Below are 20,874 nucleotides of genomic sequence, written 5' to 3'. Positions count from 1 at the left end.
GTCCTACAGGCCATAGTTTTGTCACACCTGGACTACTGTTCAGTCATGTGGTCAGGTGCCACAAAGAGGGACTTAGGAATAATGCAATTGGCTCACAACAGGGCAGCATAGCTGGTTCTTGGATGTACACATAGAGCTAATATTAATTATATGCATGTCAATCTCTCCTGCTTCAAAGTGGAAGAAAGATTGACTTCATCACTACTTCTATGTGTGACATGTTGTCTGTTTGAACTACTGGCACACAGCTCAGACCCATGCATACCCCACAAGACATGCCACCAGAGGTCTCTTCACAGTCCCGAAGTCCAGAACAGACTATGGGAGGGGCACAGTACTACATAGAGCCATGATGACTACATGGAACTCTATTCCAAATCAAGCAACTCATGCAAGAAGTAAAATCAGAGTTAAAAATAAATAAAAATACACCTTATGGAACAGCAAGCACAGGCACAGACACATGCATACACACACACGATGCCATTCCACTATACAAACACTTATACATGGATTTGTTTGTTGAGGTTACTGTATGTGGTAGTAGAGTAGTGCCTGAGAACACACTTAATGTCTTGTGAAATGCCTAGCAGCAGCTAATGGGAATCCATAATATATACAAATACAAGATGGCAAAAAAAAAAAAAAAAAAAAACTAGCATTTTTGGCCATGTCAGTCTTCTCCCTTGTAATACCAGATGTTTCTAATATCTGTTGTCTTATGTGTTGCCCTGTCATGGCCTCCAGTATTGCCATAGAAAATGAAACTATTTCACAAAAACAGCTCAATCGTTTTCTCAGGTGCTCAGTTTGGTTGTAGCTAGAACAGTTCAGCCTGCATTAGCAGAGTAACCAAATGTCTAAATAAAGAAATGAGTAGACGAGTAGATCATTACCGTGGAGCACACAACGGGTAGTGGCATTTCAACTTGTCATGTCTGGGAGAGGTTGGCTTACTGCCAGAACCAATGTTGACCCTAAAAGTGTATCTTGAATGTATCAAGACTGTAAAGGGAAATAAAACATTTGGCAACCCTCACTGTCTCCATTTTAAACTTGTTTCACTTTCCTACGGCTAATGTGGAAGATTTGATCTGTCTGCGTGAATGGCTGCAGGGCAATGAGCATTCCAAAATGCGTTACAGTTGTCTTTCTGTTATTTTTATGCACCAGGTTGAATCATTGAAATTGTTTCTTTGCACCACACAGCTTTTGTCTGGATGACAGGCAATAAAAACTATTATTGCATGAAACCCAAGATTTAATGCCTTGAACCGAGAAGCTCAGGACCAAAAAGAGCTTACTCTAAAAAAAAAAAAAAGGTTTAATAACATTATAAAAATAAATATATTCTAGAACATATCATAGCTATCATAATTGCAGACAAATAAAGCTTGATGGCGTAGCTGAAGCAATTATATTATATTACAAGTTAAAAAGACAGCTCAGTTCCTGCTGTCGGCTTCATGTGAAGTGTTTGGTAAGGAATGAACATTTTTCTCCTTACACTGCCCTTGAGTAAAACTGTAAAACTATCATCCAAATCAGAATCATTCACCTATAATCTGAGACTCTCTTCACATGTTTTTCCTTCAAATCAACATTCAAGTAAGTTCTTACGATTCTCTATAAGGATTAGCCATCTTTTCACATAGGCCAGCACCACTTGTATGTGGTAAGTAAAGAGCCCATACCTGATTACTACACTATGATGAGAATAAGCTATACCCCCACAGATATCCTAGTTCAACATTTACGACAAAAGACACTGCTACTTCAGAAACAGGACGTCAGCACAAGTATCAGTTCCCCTTTTATGGTCGTCACTAATTCCCAGCCGTCTGCCTCTGTCGTCATCAATGTTTGTTGATAATTCACCAGAGTAGGTTAATCATGTCTGAGATTGTCAACAAACACTCACTAGCTCTGAGTGCTGCATTTCTTGGACCCTAGACCAGTCTGATCAGCAGTTCTACCAATGGGGTAATCGGTAGACCTTAAGAGTAGAAAGTATTTCAGAGACTGTGAATGGTCCTAATAGGCCTTTCAGTGGACTCTATCATAAAGCCCAATTGAGACAGAAAAGTGGGGGGTTGCATTGTGAGGGCACAGGTGTCCCATTCCCCAGGAGGATAAGAGTTGGTGGGGGTTTGGACTCACCTTTTGAAGTGGCCTCTGCTTTTCTGAGACTAAACTAGCCAAATAATGAGGCCTCGAAAATAGCAATTTAGTCTCAGCCACTTTCAAAACACACAAGGGCAGTTATTCTTCCACGGAACAGTAATACTGTTTCACCGGGTCCTTGACAAGCTGTTTGATCAACCAGAGAAATGTCACTTGATACATTCTTCAAGTCCAGAGAGATGATAAGAAATGGTGGATGGAGAGAATATTTACTGGAAACAGATGTCTTACGTTAAGTTTTGAATCGTTGTGGCGTTCCCGGGTTTGTTTCCATTGTTCTTCTACCATTTCATGCTTCCTTTTTCCATGATGGATTGTTTTCACTGAGAGAGGGAATCATTTTGCTGTCCTCGGCAGTCGAGTTACCACAGTATGCCTGGGGAGGTCTGCTAGTAATATACCATTCAAACCACGCTATACATACCTCCTCACAGAATTCACACACCTGTTCAAATACCCAGCGTGGACAGCCTGTCCACAAAGGGGAATTGTCCGCTACCACGTATTTGCAATGTCATGTGCTGTATTTCCAAACTCTCGCCAGTGCTTATTTTAGACCTAAAAAAACACAGAATTGTAATTACCTAATTGAAGTATGACCATCTGTGCTATGCTAAGACAGTTTACCTCTTGTGTGCAAAATTACTGCATTGTCAGCTAGACTCATAAAGAAAATGCATGACCATCACCGCTGCTTTGGGATCTCAATGTAATGCTATATTTTCCTTCTTTTTCTGGGCTGTATGTATTTTGGGGGGGGGGAAATGACATGAACAAGAAGGAGTGGTTGCCAGTTTCGTTCAAATACAGATATACCTAAATGTATTGCAATTCATTTCAGTCACATTCACATGACAATAGCAACCTCCTAAAGCTGTAATGAAAACTTCAGAAGCACATTACTAATGAGTCCTTCCCATCTGATTGCCGTGCTTCATCAGAGGTCCATTCCCACCCACAGGATTCCCATGCTCCGTTATAGGCTAAACCTATTTGTTGTTGTTACGAATGAATATCATTGTGCAACCAACACCTGCAAATATGCATGGCTTTGCCAAGGCATTTCTCAACTGTGTGGAATCAAATTCCATCAGGACACCATTGTGTACATGTTATTTAAGTGGTTGCTTATTGTGTGAGTGGAAAGAACTCTGGGACAATACTTGAAGAGTTCCTGGTGCAAGATTTCTGAGGTTAAGTTGAAAATGGAGCCAGAAATGTGATTTCATTGTGTTTATATGCACCTTGTAATGACTACCAAGGGCTAGGGTTTCACAAAGAAACATCAAACAGGAACTTTGGTCTAAACTTCTGCAGCCTATCAACACATGGGTTGTGAAAGATGTCTTTTTTAAGAAAACAAGGAGATGTGAAACAGGCTGACAGGGTATTTCTTTTGCAGAAGAGAGTGACGCAAAGTATGCCGTGTGCAGATCATCAGCCAATAGCAGGGTTCAAAAGGAGATGGCCTCACTATGTGAGAGTATTGCTTTGGTGTGGGTGTCTGTTTCCCTTTTTTGAGTCCATTTATACACCTTTCATCACTTCGTTGTACATGCTCAATGGTATGTCGCAGTGGTGAATTATTAAAATATATTTGTACTCCTGTAAGATATCTATTTTTATGTACAAGATGGGTTGCCCATCACTTGATTCCAGTTGACTCAGGGCATCCTCCAAAGAGCACCATTTATTCCCAACCTAGAAAGCTAAAGTAGTTTTTATTGAAAGGCATGCTGGAGACTGTGAGGACAAAAATGGCAAACTTCTAAACTGGTTTAGAGTCATCTCATTGAATGCAGCTGGAAGGTAGAGAATGAGCTGCTTTAGTTTTGCTTGTACAAAAATGAGTAGAGAGGAGGGAAATAGCTGTACACTGACGTCAACGCCCATGAGTGGAAGTGCTCTCCTTTTATAGCCACATTCTCTTTCTCTGGTGCATTCCTTAGAAGAGCACTGCGTCCCAGCACCCTGGAGAGGGCCGTGACGCACACACAGGGAGAAATAGAGAAGTTTGCACATGCCGGCCATGAGGAAAGGGAAGAAGAATTCCCCCTCCCAAAGCTTTTACTTTCAATCGACAGGCTCAGTGATCTCAAAGCTCCGTATGTTTGAGGAAATGTAAGAACAATTTTACTTTAGAATGGACTGAGGTCACACTGAGACTTGGCAATGAAGTTTGATGAGATGGAGAAATGTGCCTTTACAGACACGTTTGGACTACTACTGAATCTGCTCTGCATTGTCAAAACATGATGGACTACAATTACACTGTGAAGAAGATTGCTATTATTTAGTAGAAAGCACAGAATGATACATGTACTTTTACTTCGGATTAAACATTTTCTTCCCTTCCCCCCTTGGAACAGAATGGCACCAAATTACATGGCATCAAAATCTTGAAAATATGATTTCCCCCTAGCTGATCATTGTCTGCAGCCAGATCTGATCGTAGTGTAATGAAACAGGCAGAGAGAGTGAGCTCATCTGTGGTGGTCGGCAAACTTTCTGGCTCATAGCCCTGCATGGCATCAACTGTGCACAAAAGCATGCTGAAATTGCAATGTCAATATCCACATTTATTCACACATTGTTATTTGTGGTCGTAAACAATTTGTTGAGTTAATTTATAAGGTGGTTACATTTATTTTACAGTACAAGGGAAAGGCCATGTGAAAATATGTGTAATGTTGGGGAGGGGGGTGCATTTAAAAAAAAAATATGACACATTGAGTTGGACCAGCCCCCCCCCAAAAAGAAACATGTTGATTTGTCCCTTACTATAGCCTATATCCCATGGCCTGACTTCCCACAACACCAAATTAATAAAGTCAACACACCACAAAGTCTACAATGCAACCTCTCTCAGATCAACTTGATTAATAAAGCCAAACACATTTAACATTTAAAGCCTATTTCCTAACTTTCTGATTCTTTCGCCAATTTGCCACATTGTTTAGTTATTTGTTTAGCTTAGACGCTCAGCTCAAAGATGTGCCAACTGCCTACACACACACCTGCTAAAATACACGTTCATATACAGTACATTTTGATTTGACTTGAGTGAAGTTTTATAGCTAGCCCTGAATGATTATAATAGCACAGGGAGTGCACCATTCAACCTTGAATGTGCCTGACTCAAAACACAAAACTGTAGCAGTGCTTAAATGTGACTGTTGCGATAACTTCTCCATCGCTCATATTGCTGTGCACACATGCTCCACATTAGATAGGTAGGAATTCTCCCTCTGTGTTGTTCTTGGGTCTTGATAGGATTTGACACTGACTTGCAATGGCAGAATAGAAACCAGACTTGTTTCCATGACGCTGAACATGCCTGTTTCAAGAGGCTTTTGCAATTCATCTTGTGTCGCCTCAGTAACTTGTGCAAATAAACCACTTCTACCTTTGAACTGCTGCTCTAACAATCACCTCTCGGCAAATGTTGATAGAGAGTGGTTCAAATCGACTGCTTTCTAACTGTTATGGTGCTGCTAAATGAACTTTCCTACTGTGACTCATGTTTGTCCAAAAAAGTTTGCCTGTTCGTGTTTGTTACCGTAGGCAGAAGGATGTGTTTTGGAGACATGTACTTTTGAATGGAAATAACTACCTTGGTTAAAACACTGCTTTTAGTCATACATGTTTTTCGACAGCCTGTCTGCCCAACAAAACAATGTCCTGACTAGAATATTTATTATTCAAATTATACTTTTGTAAGGCTTCAGTGTTTCATAATAGTAGACTGTCTACTAGGTCTACTATCTCCTCTTTGCTTGGGAGGGTGGGTTTTGACGGTCCACAATGTAGCTCATGGAGTAATGGATTTTGTTTATATTTTATCTCTTACTAGTGGTTAAACATTGATGTTGGGAGAGGTTTGGTCTCTGATTATGGATCTGCTTGTTTGCACTAAGACAACCTTGCCAGGGTAAGTCAGTTAAGAACAAATTCTTATTTACAATGACGGCCTACCCCGGTCAAAACCTAACTCGGACGACGCTGGGCCAATTGTGCGCCGCCCTATGGGACGCTCAATCATGGCCAGATGTTGATACAGTCTGGAATCGATTCAGGGCCTGGAGTGACGAAACTAGCACTGAGTTACCATGTCTTAGACCGCTGTGCCACAACCTCACTCTGTCAAGAGGCTTAGTGAACCTTATGTATAAAATATTACTTTTCCAATCCCATCACGTTCTTCCTCTGTCCCCATTATGAGGTCCTTTAAGAACAGTTATTCATTTGGGTTTAGGCCATAAGGCCAGTGCCCCCAAGTGAGTTATTGCAGACCCCTAGAGGTTTCTAAAAGCATTGCAAGAAGGAATGGGGATTAGGATCAGTTTGCCATCCTAATAAATGATTATACTGTCAGTCCACAATAGATAGCCATAGAGCTCGCCAGCTTGTAGTCCTTTAAGAATGGAAATGAGTTACCTCTGGTTCGTTCGGCCATTCATATGGGGTAAATTAATAAGGAAACAAACAAACATCTCTATGGTAAGAAGAAGTATGCCTTATGATTAACGACTCATGGTGTAATAACAACAACATACAGGAACTCAAGTCCTTTTGTTCACCTGACATAGAATTACTTACGATCAAATGCCGAACACGCTATCTTTCAAGAGAATTCTATTCGATTATAGTCACAACCGTGTATATCCCCCCCAAGCAGATACTTCATCGGCCCTGAAAGAACTTCACTGGACTCTATGTAAACTGGAAACCATACATCCTGAGGCTGCATTTAGTGTAGCTGGGGATTTTAACAAAGCAAACCTGAGAACAAGACTTCTTAAATTCTATCAGCATATTGAATGTGTGACACGGGCTGGTAGCATTCTGGATCATTGCTAGTCTAACTTCCCTGATGCATACAAGGCCCTACCCCGCCCTGCATTCGGCAAATCTGACCATGACTCCATTTTGTTGCTCCCAGCCTATAGACAGAAACTAAAATGTGAAACGCACTTCTTCAGGTCTGTCCAACGCTGGTCTGACCAATCGGATTCCACGCTTCTAGATTGCGTCGATCACGTGGATATGTTCCGGATAGCCTCAGACAACAACATTGACATATATACGTTGACTCGTTGAGCGAGTTTATTAGCAAGTGCATCGGAGATGTCATACCCACTGTGACTATTAAACCTTTCCTAACCAGAAACCTTGGATTGATGGCAGCCTTCGTGCAAAACTGAAAGCGTGAACCCCCACTTTTAATCATGGCAAGGTGACTGGAAACATACAAACAGTGCAGCTATTCCCTCCGCAAGGCAATCAAACAAGCAAAGCATCAGTATACAGACAAAGTAGAGTCGCAATTCAACGGCTAAAACAAGAAACGTATGTGGCAGGGTATACAGTCAATCATGGATTACAAAAAGAAAACCAACCCCGTCACGGACATCAACGTCTTGCTCCCAGACAAACTAAACATTTTCTTTGCTCGCTTTAAGGAGAATACAGTGCCACTGACACGGGCTGTGGGCTCTTCTTCTCCGTGGCCAATGTGAGTAAAACATTTAAACATGTTAACCCTCTCAAGTCTGCCGGCCCAGACGGCATCAGTAGCCGCTTCCTCAGAGTTATCGGACATGTTCAATCAATCCCTATCCCAGTCTGTTGTCCTCACATGCTTCAAGATGGCCACCATTGTTCCTGTTCCAAAGAAAGCTATGGTAACTGAACTAAATGATTACCACCCCTTAGTACTCACTTCTGTCATCATGAAGTGTTTTGAGAGACTAGTCAAGGATCATATCACGGCCTCCCGGGTGGCGCAGTGGTTAAGGGCGCTGTACTGCAGCGCCAGCTGTGCCATCAGAGTCCCTGGGTACGCGCCCAGGCTCTGTCGTAACCGGCCGCGACCGGGAGGTCCGTGGGGCTACGCACAATTGGCCTAGCGTCGTCCGGGTTAGGGAGGGCTTGGTCGGTAGGGATGTCCTTGTCTCATCGCGCACCAGCGACTCCTGTGACGGGCCGGGCGCAGTGCGCGCTAACCAAGGTTGCCAGGTGCACGGTGTATCCCCCGACACATTGGTGCGGCTGGCTTCCGGGTTGGAGGCGCGCTGTGTTAAGAAGCAGTGCGGCTGGTTGGGTTGTGTATCGGGGAACGCATTACTTTCAACCTTCGTCTCTCCCGAGCCCGTACGGGAGTTGTAGCGATGAGACAAGATAGTAGCTACTACAACAATTGGATACCACGAAATTGGGGAGAAAAAGGGGTAAAAAAAAAAAGAAAAAAAAAAGGATCATATCACCTCCACCCTACCTGATACCCTAGACCCACTCCGATTTGCTTAATAGGTCCACTGACGATGCATTCGCCAACACACTGCACACTGCCGTATCCCATCTGGACAACCTTTGTAAGAATGTTGTTCATTGAATACAGCTCAACATAAGGTAGTTCTTGTTACATTATTTGTTAGATATTACTGCATTGTCAGAACATTCGCTACACTCACATTAACATCTGCTAACCATGTGTATGTGACCAATAAAGTTTTGGGATTAACAAAAAATAAGGTCTAAGGTTAACACAGGCTTAGGAGATCTTATACGTTTTGTTCTGTGAGATAATATCAGTGACCTTTGTAAATTATGAAGCCTTCATGTGCTTGTTTTTTTTTACATAAATGCTTCAAAATTCACAAAAAGTGATGTTCGTTGATAAAGATTCTCATAGAGCAAAACATATAAGATCTCCTAATAAGTCCTAAAAAACAGAAATGAGTTACCTCTGGTTCGTTCAGCCATTCCTATGGGGTAAAACACCTGATTTTTTGGCATTTATCCAGAAAACCCATTAATTTCCCCATAGGAGAAAGTTCCTACAAAAATACGCCATTACTATTGCTCGCTATAATATTTATTTACCAGTGATACTGGATTTAAATCAGTTGTAGGGTATCTCTGTTGAGTCTTGGAATCAGATCAGAGTAGAGCGTAATACTTGGGATTGATTTGTGACTCACCATGTGACAATTTATAGAAACTGGGTCCATTAGACAAGGTGCACAATTGTAAATTGAGTTTGTCATAGACTGTAAATATATCTTCCTTGGCAGGAATCTACACGTAGTATATAAACTAGCATAATACTTAGAGTAACGACATTTCAAAATGTCAACTAAAGATAAGGATTTCACCAACCATTACAAAAGATAAAATGCAAAAATAGAATAAAGAAACACACTATATGTGACATTACACTGTTGCGGTCCAAACTGCAATGGATGGTCCACCAGCTGTCTATGTTTGCAGTGTGAGGCTAGGCCAAACCAAGAGAAAACAGACTTCCCATTTGTGCTCTGTGTTGGTTATTTGCTTTTACTGAACGCCTCTGTTGTTATGGCAACACATCCTGTGTCTGTACTGACGTAAAAGAGAAACTAAATGGACTGTGAATTTAACTATTTGTTGATGTGACTGATGACCTGCAATCGTAGTTTCCCTATAGTAGGTGTTTTTGTGTAACGGCATGGTCTTCCTAGGGGTGCTGTGAGGGGTCCTCTGGTCCTACATTCTAAGTTCTTGCGTGAAATACAGAGAAAATATTAAGGCAAAATCATCTGATTGACAAAAAACATTCTGCTCTTCAGATCAAACTTTAACTTCCTCCTTGTGGACTGACACCTCTACTACCCCATCTTGGTCCGAAGAGGGCAAGGCAACAAATAAATTGATGGCGTGAATTTGTCATATCCTTGACCTCACTTGTAGCTGTCACAATTGGGCTTACTGTGGTTTGAACAATGCAGTCTATCTCATGTGTCAACCACTGAGTGGCTGGTCTCTTTCCTTCATCTAAAAGTGAAAAACACACTAGCAGCACCATGCAAGATTACATTATCTAAACAAATAATAGCTTGTGCTCCCACTTTATAGTATATGGGCAATGTAAGTCTACATAGGCAATTTGTTTTGCAACTATTGATTTGTCTTTCGGTGACCTGTTCAAAGGTTGTGTTTTCCCTACATATGGATTAGGACTATGTACAGTGCCTGGCGAAAGTATTCGGCCCCCTTGAACTTTGCGACCTTTTGCCACATTTCAGGCTTCAAACATAAAGATATAAAACTGTAAAAAAAACTTTTTTTGTGAAGAATCAACAACAAGTGGGACACAATCACGAAGTGGAATGACATTTATTGGATATTTCAAACTTTTTTAACAAATCAAAAACTGAAAAATTGGGCGTGCAAAATTATTCAGCCCCTTTACTTTCAGTGCAGCAAACTCTCTCCAGAAGTTCAGTGAGGATCTCTGAATGATCCAATGTTGACCTAAATGACTAATGATGATAAATACAATCCACCTGTGTGTAATCAAGTCTCTGTATAAATGCACCTGCACTGTGATAGTCTCAGAGGTCCGTCAAAAGCGCAGAGAGCATCATGAAGAACAAGGAACACACCAGGCAGGTCCGAGATACTGTTGTGAAGAAGTTTGGATACAAAAAGATTTCCCAAGCTTTAAACATCCCAAGGAGCACTGTGCAAGCGATAATATTGAAATGGAAGGAGTATCAGACCACTGCAAATCTACCAAGACCTGGCCATCCCTCTAAACTTTCAGCTCATACAAGGAGAAGACTGATCAGAGATGCAGCCAAGAGGCCCATGATCACTCTGGATGAACTGCAGAGATCTACAGCTGAGGTGGGAGACTCTGTCCATAGGACAACAATCAATCGTATATTGCACAAATCTGGCCTTTATGGAAGAGTGGCAAGAAGAAAGCCATTTCTTAAAGATATCCATAAAAAAGTGTTGTTTAAAGTTTGCCACAAGCCACCTGGGAGACACACCAAACATGTGGAAGAAGGTGCTCTGGTCAGATGAAACCAAAATTGAACTTTTTGGCAACAATGCAAAACGTTATGTTTGGCGTAAAAGCAACACAGCTGAACACACCATCCCCACTGTCAAACATGGTGGTGGCAGCATCATGGTTTGGGCCTGCTTTTCTTCAGCAGGGACAGGGAAGATGGTTAAAATTGATAGGAAGATGGATGGAGCCAAATACAGGACCATTCTTGAAGAAAACCTGATGGAGTCTGCAAAAGACCTGAGACTGGGACGGAGATTTGTCTTCCAACAAGACAATGATCCAAAACATAAAGCAAAGTCTACAATGGAATGGTTCAAAAATAAACATATCCAGGTGTTAGAATGGCCAAGTCAAAGTCCAGACCTGAATCCAATCGAGAATCTGTGGAAAGAACTGAAAACTGCTGTTCACAAATGCTCTCCATCCAACCTCACTGAGCTCGAGCTGTTTTGCAAGGAGGAATGGGAAAAAATGTCAGTCTCTCGATGTGCAAAACTGATAGAGACATACCCCAAGCGACTTACAGCTGTAATCGCAGCAAAAGGTGGCGCTACAAAGTATTAATTTAAGGGGGCTAAATAATTTTGCACGCCCAATTTTTCAGTTTTTGATTTGTTAAAAAAGTTTGAAATATCCAATAAATGTCGTTCCACTTCATGATTGTGTCCCACTTGTTGTTGATTCTTCACAAGAAAATACAGTTTTATATCTTTATGTTTGAAGCCTGAAATGTGGCAAAAGGTCGCAAAGTTCAAGTGGGCCGAATACTTTCGCAATGCACTGTACGTACATGCACAGATAACTGCGCTAAGAGTCGGGAAGCAAGTTCAGGGAGTGAGTGTTAATTTAAAATAGCAAACATGAACACAAAACACAAACAACACAACGACATGAATACAGAGTCAATAACACCTGAGGAAAAAACCAAGGTGAGTGAAAGATATAGGGAAGATAATCAAGGAGGTGATTGAGTGCAGGTGAGTGTCATGAGGCGCAGGTGCACGAGACGATAGTGACAGGTGTGCGGGATAATCAGCAGCCTGATTACCTTGGTTGGAGAGGGAGTATATGTGACAGTTACAAAGATACTGGTAATTTACATAAAGTTACCGGAATATTCAGTCATTTTTGTAATTAAGGCAATCCATCGTAACTTTGGTTATCCATATGTAGTATTTATTTCTTATATCTGTGTCATCATATTGTCCATGAGTTTCTAGTAGATAGGCCGTATGGTTCTAGAAAAAATAGACAAATTAATGAAAAAATCATCTGATTAACAATGGCCTTATTTTCAATTAACTCTGCAACTCTTCACAACTGCCACCACTTTGATGCCTAGGCATTGACTACAACTACAGTTGATGTCAGACGTTTACATACACCATGGCCAAATACATTTAAACTCAGTTTTTCACAATTCCTGACAAATAATCCTAGTAAAAAAATCCCTGTCTTAGGTCAGTTAGGATCACCACTTTATTTTAAGAATAATAGTAGAGAGAATGATTTATTTAATCTATTTCTTTCATCACATTCCCAGTGGGTTTACATACACTCAATTAGTATTTGGTAGCATTACCTTTAAATTGTATAACTTGGGTCAAACAATTTGGGTAGCCTTCCATAAGCTTCCCATAATAAGTTGGGTGAATTTTGGCCCATTCCTCCTGACAGAGCTGGTGTAACTGAGTCAACTTTGTAGGCCTCCTTGCTCACACACGCTTTTTCAGTTCTGCCCACAAATTTTCTTTAGGATTGAGGTCAGGGCTTTGTGATGGCCAGTCAAATACCTTGATTTTGTTGTTCTTAAGCCATTTTGCCACAACTTTGGAAGTATGCTTGGGGTCATTGTCCATTTGGAAGACCCATTTGCGACCAAGCTGTCTCGAGATGTTGCTTCTATTTATCCACATAATTTTCCTCCTCATGACGCCATCTATTTTGTGAAGTGCACCAGTCCCTCCTGCAGCAAAGCACCCGCACAACATGATGCTGCCACCCATGTGCTTCACGGTTGGGATGGTGTTCTTCAGCTTGCAAGCCTCCCCCTTTTCCTCCAAACATACATGGTCATTATGGCCAAACAGTTCTATTTTTGTTTCATCAGACCAGAGGACATTTCTCCAAAAAGTATGATCTTTGTCCCCATGTGCAGTTGCAAACCGTAGTCTAGCTTTTTTATGGCGGTTTTGGAGTAGTGGCTTCTTCCTTGCAGAGCGACCTTTCAGGTTATGTCGATATAGGACTCGTTTTTATTGTGGATATAGATACTTTTGTACCTGTTTCCTCCAGCATCTTCACAAGGTCCTTTGCTGTTGTTCTGGGATTGATTAGCACTTTTCGCACCAAAGTACGTTCATCTCTAGGAGACAGAACGCGTCTCCTTCCTGAGCGGTTTGACGGCTGCACGGTCCCGTGGTGTTTATACTTGCGTACTATTGTTTGTACATATGCATGTGGTAACTTCAGGCGTTTGTAAATTGCTCCCAGGGACGAAACAGACTTGTGGAGGTCGACAATTTTTTTTCTGTGGTCTTAGCTGATTTTCTTTAGATTTTCCCATGATGTTAAGCAAAGAGGCACTGATTTTGAAGGTAGGCCTTGAAATACATCTACAGGTACACCTCCAATTGACTCAAATTATGTCAATTAGCCTATCAGAAGCTTCTAAAGCCGTGACATAATTTTCTGGAATTTTCCAAGCTGTTTAAAGGCACAGTCAACTTAGTGTATGGAAACTTCTGACCCAATGGAATTGTGATACAGTGAATTATAAGTGAAATAATCTGTTAACAATTGTTGGAAAAATTACTTGTGTCATGCACAAAGTAGATGTCCTAACCGACTTGCCAAATCTATAGTTTGTTAACAAGAAATTTGTGGAGTGGGAATGCATTTCAATTACCAGGTGTGCCTTGTTAAAAGGTAAGTTGTGTTGTGACAAGGTATAGGGGGTATACAGAAGATAGCCATATTTGGTAAAAGATCAAGTCTATATCATGGCAAGAACAGCTCTGATGACATTTTACATTCTCCCAACCAATTGTGCTATTTTTATTTTATTTTGACATTTTTAGCATCTTATTTTTTTTTAAACGTATTGTTTACATAATGTTGCTGCTACCGTCTATTCTGACAGAAAATAACTTCTGGAAATGAGAACGGCGATTACTCACCATGGAAACGTTTTTCATTAACGAGTCTGACGAGATGGACATCCTGCTTTCACTGGAACAGGCCCAGTGTAGCTATTCCCTCTGCAAGGCAATCAAACACGCTAAGCATCAGTATAGAGACAAAGTAGAGTCGCAATTCAATGGCTCAAACACGAGACGTATGTGACAGGGTATACAGTCAATCATGGATTACAAAAAGAAAACAAGCCTTGTCGCGGACACTGACAACTTGCCCCCAGACAAACTAAACAACTTCTTTGCTCGCTTTAAGGACAATACAGTCCCTCTGACACGTTCTGCTACCAAAACCTGCAGGCTCTCCTTCTCCACAGCCAACGTGAGTAAAACATTTAAACGTGTTAACCCTCGCAAGGCTGCCGGCCCAGACGGCATCCCTATCCCCCTCCTCAGAGCAATCCCTATCCCAGTCTGCTGTTCCCACATGCTTCAAGAGGGCCACCATTGTTCGTGTTCCCAAGAAAGCTAAGGTAACTGAGCTAAACAACTATCCCCCCTTAGCACTCACTTCGTCTTCATGAAGTGCTTTTAGAGACTAATAAAGGATCATGTCACCTCCACCTTACCTGACACCCTAGACACACTCCAATTTGCTTACAGGTCCACAGACGACGCAATCGCAGTCACACTGTCCTAACCCATCTGGAAAAGAGGAATATCTATGTAAGAATGCTGTTCATCGATTACAGCTCAGCATTTAACACCGTAGTACCCTCCAAACTCGTCATTAACCCTGGGTCTCAACCCCTCCCTGTGCAGCTGGGTCCTGGACTTTCTGACGGGCCGCCCCTAGGTGGTGAGGGTAGGAAACAACATCTCCATCCCACTCCACTGATCCTCAACACTGGGGCCCCACAAGGGTGCATTCTCAGCCCTCTCCTGCACTCCCTGTTCAGCCATGACTGCATGGCCATGCACACCTCCAACTCAGTCATCAAGTTTGCAGACGACACTACAGTGGTAGGCTTGATTACCAACAACGGCGAGACGGCCTACAGGGAGGAGGTGAGGGCCCTCGGAGTGTGGTGTCAGGAAAATAACCTCACACTCAATGTCAACAAAACAAAGGAGATGATTGTTGACTTCAGGAAACAGCAGAGGGAGCACCCCCCTATCCACATTGACGGGACAGTAGTGGAGAAGGTGGAAAGTTATACATCCTGTCGGGCTGTATAACCGCCTGGTACGGAAACTGCTCCACCCACAACCGTAAGGCTCTCCAGAGGGTAGTGAGGTCTGCTCAATGCATCACCGGGGGCAAACTACCTGGCCTCCAGGACACCTACACCACCCGATGTCACAGGAAGGCCAAAAAGATCATAAAGGACAACAACCACCTGAGCCACTGCCTGTTCACCCCACTACCATCCAGAAGGCGAGGTCAGTACAGGTGCATCAAAGCTAGGACCAAGAGACTGAAAAACAACTTCTATCTCAAGTCTATAGACCACTATCAACCAAGAGAGTTCTCATTTACATTATTTCATAGCTGTCTATTTGCCACCACTGAACACTGCTGGCAATAAGACCACTCTCAACCAGCTCTATAAGGCCATAAGCAAAGAAGAAAATGCTCACCCAGAAGTGGCGCTCCTAGTGGCCGGGGACTTTAATGCAGACAAACTTTAATCAGTTTTACCACATTTTTACCAGCTTGTCACATGTGCTACCAGAGGAAAAAAAATCTTAGACCACCTTTACTCCACACACAGAGATGCATACAAATCTCTCCCCCGCCCTCCATTTGGAAAATCTGACCATAATTATATCCTCCTGATGCCTGCTTACAAGCGAAAACTAAAGCAGGAAGTACCAGGGACTCGCACAATATGGATGTAGTCAGATGACTCGGATGCTACACTAGAAGACTGTTTTGCTAGCACAGACTGGATTATGTTCAGGGATTCATCCAATGGTATTGAGGAGTACACCACCTCAGTCATCGGCTTCGTCAGTAAGTGCATCAACGTTGTCGTCCCCACGGTGTCACGATCTGACCGTAGAGAGCTTTTTTATGTCTCTATTTGGTTTGGTCAGGGTGTGATTTGGGGTGGGCATTCTATGTTTTGTTTTCTATGATTTTGTGATTCTATGGTTTGGCCGGGTATGGTTTTCAATCAGGGACAGCTGTCTATCGTGGTCTCTGTTTGGGAACCATACTTAGGTAGCTCTTTTTTCCTCCTTTCGTTGTGGGTAGTTAACTTTGTTTGTGGCACTTAGCCCTTTTGAGCTTCACGGTCGTTATCTTGTTTTGTTGTTTTGTTGGAAAAAAAAAAAGAAATGTACGCTCACCACGCTGCACCCTGGTCTTCTTCCAGCAACTGCCGTGACAGAACTAGCCACCACAAAAGGACCAAGCAGCGTGACCAGGAGTATGAGATCACCTGGAAAGAGGTAGTGAGTGGTTGGTCGACCCAGGGAGAGTGCCAGAGCCCGCCTGGGATTCAATTGAGCAGTGTGAGGAGAATGTAGTTGGTGGAGAATGGAGAATGGAGTTGGCGACATGTACACGGCTAGCGAGGAAGCCCGAGAGGCAGCCCCCAAAAACTTTTTGGGCGGGCACACAGTCAGCCTGGCTGAGTCAGGTTGGAGACCTGAGCCAACTCCCCGTGCTTACCATGACGAGCGTCGTACTGGTCAGGCACCGTGTTATGCGGTGGAGCGCACGGTGTCTCCAGTGCGCGTTCACAGCCCGATGCGCTACATCCCAGAAGAGGGCACAACAAAACATTTTCCCCCTCCAGGAGACTGAAATGATTTAACATGGGTCCCCAGATCCTCAAAAGGTTCTTCATCTGCACCATTGAGAGCATCCTGACTGTTTGCATCCCCGCCTGGTATGGCAATTGCTCGATATCTGACCGTAAAGCACTACAGAGGGTAGTGCGAATGGCCCAGTACATCACTGGGGCCAAGCTTCCTGCCTTCCAGGACCTATACAATAGACGGTGTCAGAGGAAAGCCCATAAAATTGTCAAAGATTCCAGTCACCCAAGTTAGACTGTTTTCTCTGCTACCGCATGGCAAGCGGTAACGGAGCACGAAGTCTTCTACCCCCAAGCCATAACACTGTTGAACAACCAATAAAATCGCCACCGGACAATTTATATTACCTCAACTAACCTGTACCCCATGCACACTGACTCGGTACCGGTGACCCCTCTATATAGGCTCATTATTGGTGTCCCTGAACAAAGGGGGGATCAAAATCAAAAGTAACAGTCAGTATCTGGTGTGGCTACCAACTGCATTAAGGACTGCAGTTTAACTCCTCCTCATGGACTGCACCATATTTGCCAGTTCTTGCTGTGAGATGTTAACCCACTCTTCCACCAAGGCACTTGCAAGTTCCCGGACATTTCTGGGGGGTATGGCCCTAGCCCTCACCCTCCGATCCAACAGGTCCCAGACGTGCTCAATGGGATTGAGATCCTGGCTCTTCGCTGGCCATGGCAGAACACTGATATTCCCCGTCTTGCAGGAAATCATGCACAGAACGAGCAGTAAGGCTGATGGCATTGTCATGCTGGAGGGTCATGTCAGGATGAACCTGCAGGAAGGGTACCACATGAGGGAGGAGGATGTCTTCCCTGTAACGCACAGCTTTGAGATTGTCTACAATGACAACAAGCTCAGTCCGATGATGCTGTGACACACCGCCCCAGACCATGACGGACCCTCCACCTTCAAATCGATCCCGCTCCAGAGTACAGGCCTCGGTGTAACGCACACACCTTGGACGATAAACGCAAATCCGACCATCACCCCTGGTGAGACAAAACCGTGACTCGTCAGTGAAGAGCTCTTTTTGCCAGTCCTGTCTGGTCCAGTGATGGTGGGTTTGTGCCCATAGGCGAAGTTGTTGCCGGTAATGTCTGGTGACACCTCCTTACAACAGGCTTAAAAGCCATCAGTCCAGCCTCTCTCAGCCTATTGCGAACAGTCTTAGCACTGATGGAGGGATTGTGAATTCCTGATGTAACTCAGGCAGTTGTTGTTGCCATCCTATACCTGTCCAGCAGGTGTGATGTTCGGATGTGCCGATCCTGTGCAGGTTTTGTTACACGTGGTCTGCCGCTGCGAGGACAATAAGATGTCCGTCCTGTCTCCCTGTAGTACTGTCTTAGGCGTCTCACAGTTTTGACATTGCAATTTATTGCCCTGGCCACATCTGCAGTCCTCATGCCTCCTTGTAGCATGCCTAAGGCACGTTCACTCAGATGAGCAGGGAACCTGGGCATCTTTCTTTTGGTGTTTTTCAGTGTAAGTAGAAAGGCCTCTTTAGCATCCTAAGTGTTCATAACTGTGACCTTAATTGCCTAACGTCTTTAAGCTGTTAGTGTCTTAACAACAGTTCTACAGGTGCATGTTCATAAATTGTTTTTGGTTCATTGAACAAGCATGGAAAACAGTGTTTAAACCCTTTACAATGAAGATCTGTGCAGTTTTTTTGATTTTTATTAATTATCTTTGAAAGACAGGGTCCTGAAAAAGGGACGTTTCTTTTTTGCTGAGTTTACATGTTACCTCAATTAGCCCGACTAACTGGTGCCCCCGCACATTGACTGTGTACCGGTACCACCTGTATACAGCCTCGCTACTGTTATTTTCACTGTCATTTTACTGTTCTTTTTATTTTGTATTTCTCTAATTATCTATGTTTTACCAAATACTTATTTTTTACTTAAAAATTGCACTATTGGTTTGGGCTTGTAAGTTAGCATTTCACTGTATGGTCTACACCTGTTGTATTCAGCACACATGACAAATGAACTTTGATTTGATTTGAAATATGCAAAGAGACATGACAGTCCATCATTACTTTAAGACATGAACTTTCAGTCTAAAAAAATATCAAGCGCTATGATGAAACTGGCTCTCATGAGGACTGCCACAGGAAAGGAATACACAGATTTACCTCTGCTGCAGAGGACAAGTTCATTAGAGTTACCGGACTCAGAAATTGGAGCCCAAAATAAATGCTTCACACAGTTCAAATAACAGACACATCTCAACATCAACTGTTCAAAGGAGACTGCGTAAATCAGCCCTTCATGTTCGAATTGCTGCAAAGAAACCACTACTAAAGGACACCAATAATAAGAAGAGACTTGCTCATGTTTCTTAGCCCAAGCAGTGGACATAAGACCAACGGAAATCTGACATTTTGGTCTGATGAGTCCAAATTTGAGATTTTTGGTTCCCAACACCGTGTCTTTGTGAGATGCGGAGTAGGTTGACAGATGATCTCTGCATGTGTGATTCCTACTGTGAATAATGGAGGAGGATGTGTGGTGGTGTTGGGGTGCTTTGCTGGTGACACTGCCAGTAATATATTTAGAATTCAAGGCACACTTAACCAGCATGGCTACCACAGCATTCATCAGCGATACGACAACCTATCTGGATTGTGCTTAGTGGGACTATCATTTGTTTTTCAACAGGACAATGACCCAACACACCTCCAGGCTGTGTAAGAGCTATTTGACCAAGAAGGAGGGTGATGGAGTGCTGCATCACATGATCTGGCCTCCACAATCACCCAACCTCAACCCAATTGAGATGGTTTGGGATAAGTTGGACTGCAGAGTGACAGAAAAGCAGCCAACAAGTGCTCAGCATATGTGGGAACTCCTTCAAGACTGTTGGAAAAGCATTCCTGTCACGCCCTGGCTTTAGTTATCTTTGGTTTCTTTATTATTTTGGTTAGGCCAGGGTGTGACATGGGTGATTTATTGTGTTTTGTCTTGTCTAGGGGTTTTATTAGATTAATGGGGTTGTGTTAAGTTTAGTTGTCTAGGTAAGTCTATGGTTGCCTAGAGTGGTTCTCAATCAGAGGCAGGTGTTTATCGTTGTCTCTGATTGGGAACCATATTTAGGCAGCCATATTCTTTGGGTATTTTGTGGGTGATTGTTTCCTGTCTTTGTGTTTACTGCACCAGATAGCGCTGTTGTATTTTGATAGATTACATAAAATCCTTGAAAGATAAAATTCTGGTTTACTGGTAGACATCTAAAGTTTCCATTAATATACCCTCCCTTTATAACCCTAGTTATGTGTTCAGGGTTGTTGTTTGACCCCTACTTTATTCTTGGAGAAGGAATTTCTGATGATCCCATCAGAAATGTGCAGCGTATAGACTTTTGAAGACCTTACTGGGTTGAGTAAGAGAAGGCTATTGACGCAGGGAGGTTGATTTAACACTATAAACCTCACATTTCAAATACAAGATATAAGGAAGAGCTTGCATTGCTCTTTGTGTTAATCCTGTGACCATATTAAAAACTCCTCAATAAAACCCTGTCAGCTATCCTTATATGAAGGGACACAAACGTTGATACAAATATAGCAAATAGCAAATAGAAATAGCAAATAGCAAGTATTGGTTTACACTCAAGTGTATGCAGAGCAGAAGGAAATACTGTTAACCATGACAACCTTGCCAGTGAGTAAACACAAGGGTGAGCACCCTTGAGGAAATGGTGTCCTAGGAGAGGAATGTCATATATGACAGGCACTTGACCACACAGCTAGGTTACAGCTCAGCTCCCTATCAACACATTAGCTCCAGCATTTGCGCATGGCTAGTTATGAAACTGAGCTCTATACATGCAGGATAAGTTGTTGTTTTGGGTCAAATGCCTTCAGTG

Source organism: Oncorhynchus mykiss, chromosome 27, assembly GCF_013265735.2.
Source record: "Oncorhynchus mykiss isolate Arlee chromosome 27, USDA_OmykA_1.1, whole genome shotgun sequence".
Classification (NCBI taxonomy): domain Eukaryota; kingdom Metazoa; phylum Chordata; class Actinopteri; order Salmoniformes; family Salmonidae; genus Oncorhynchus; species Oncorhynchus mykiss.
This window is presented reverse-complemented; position numbering follows the sequence as displayed.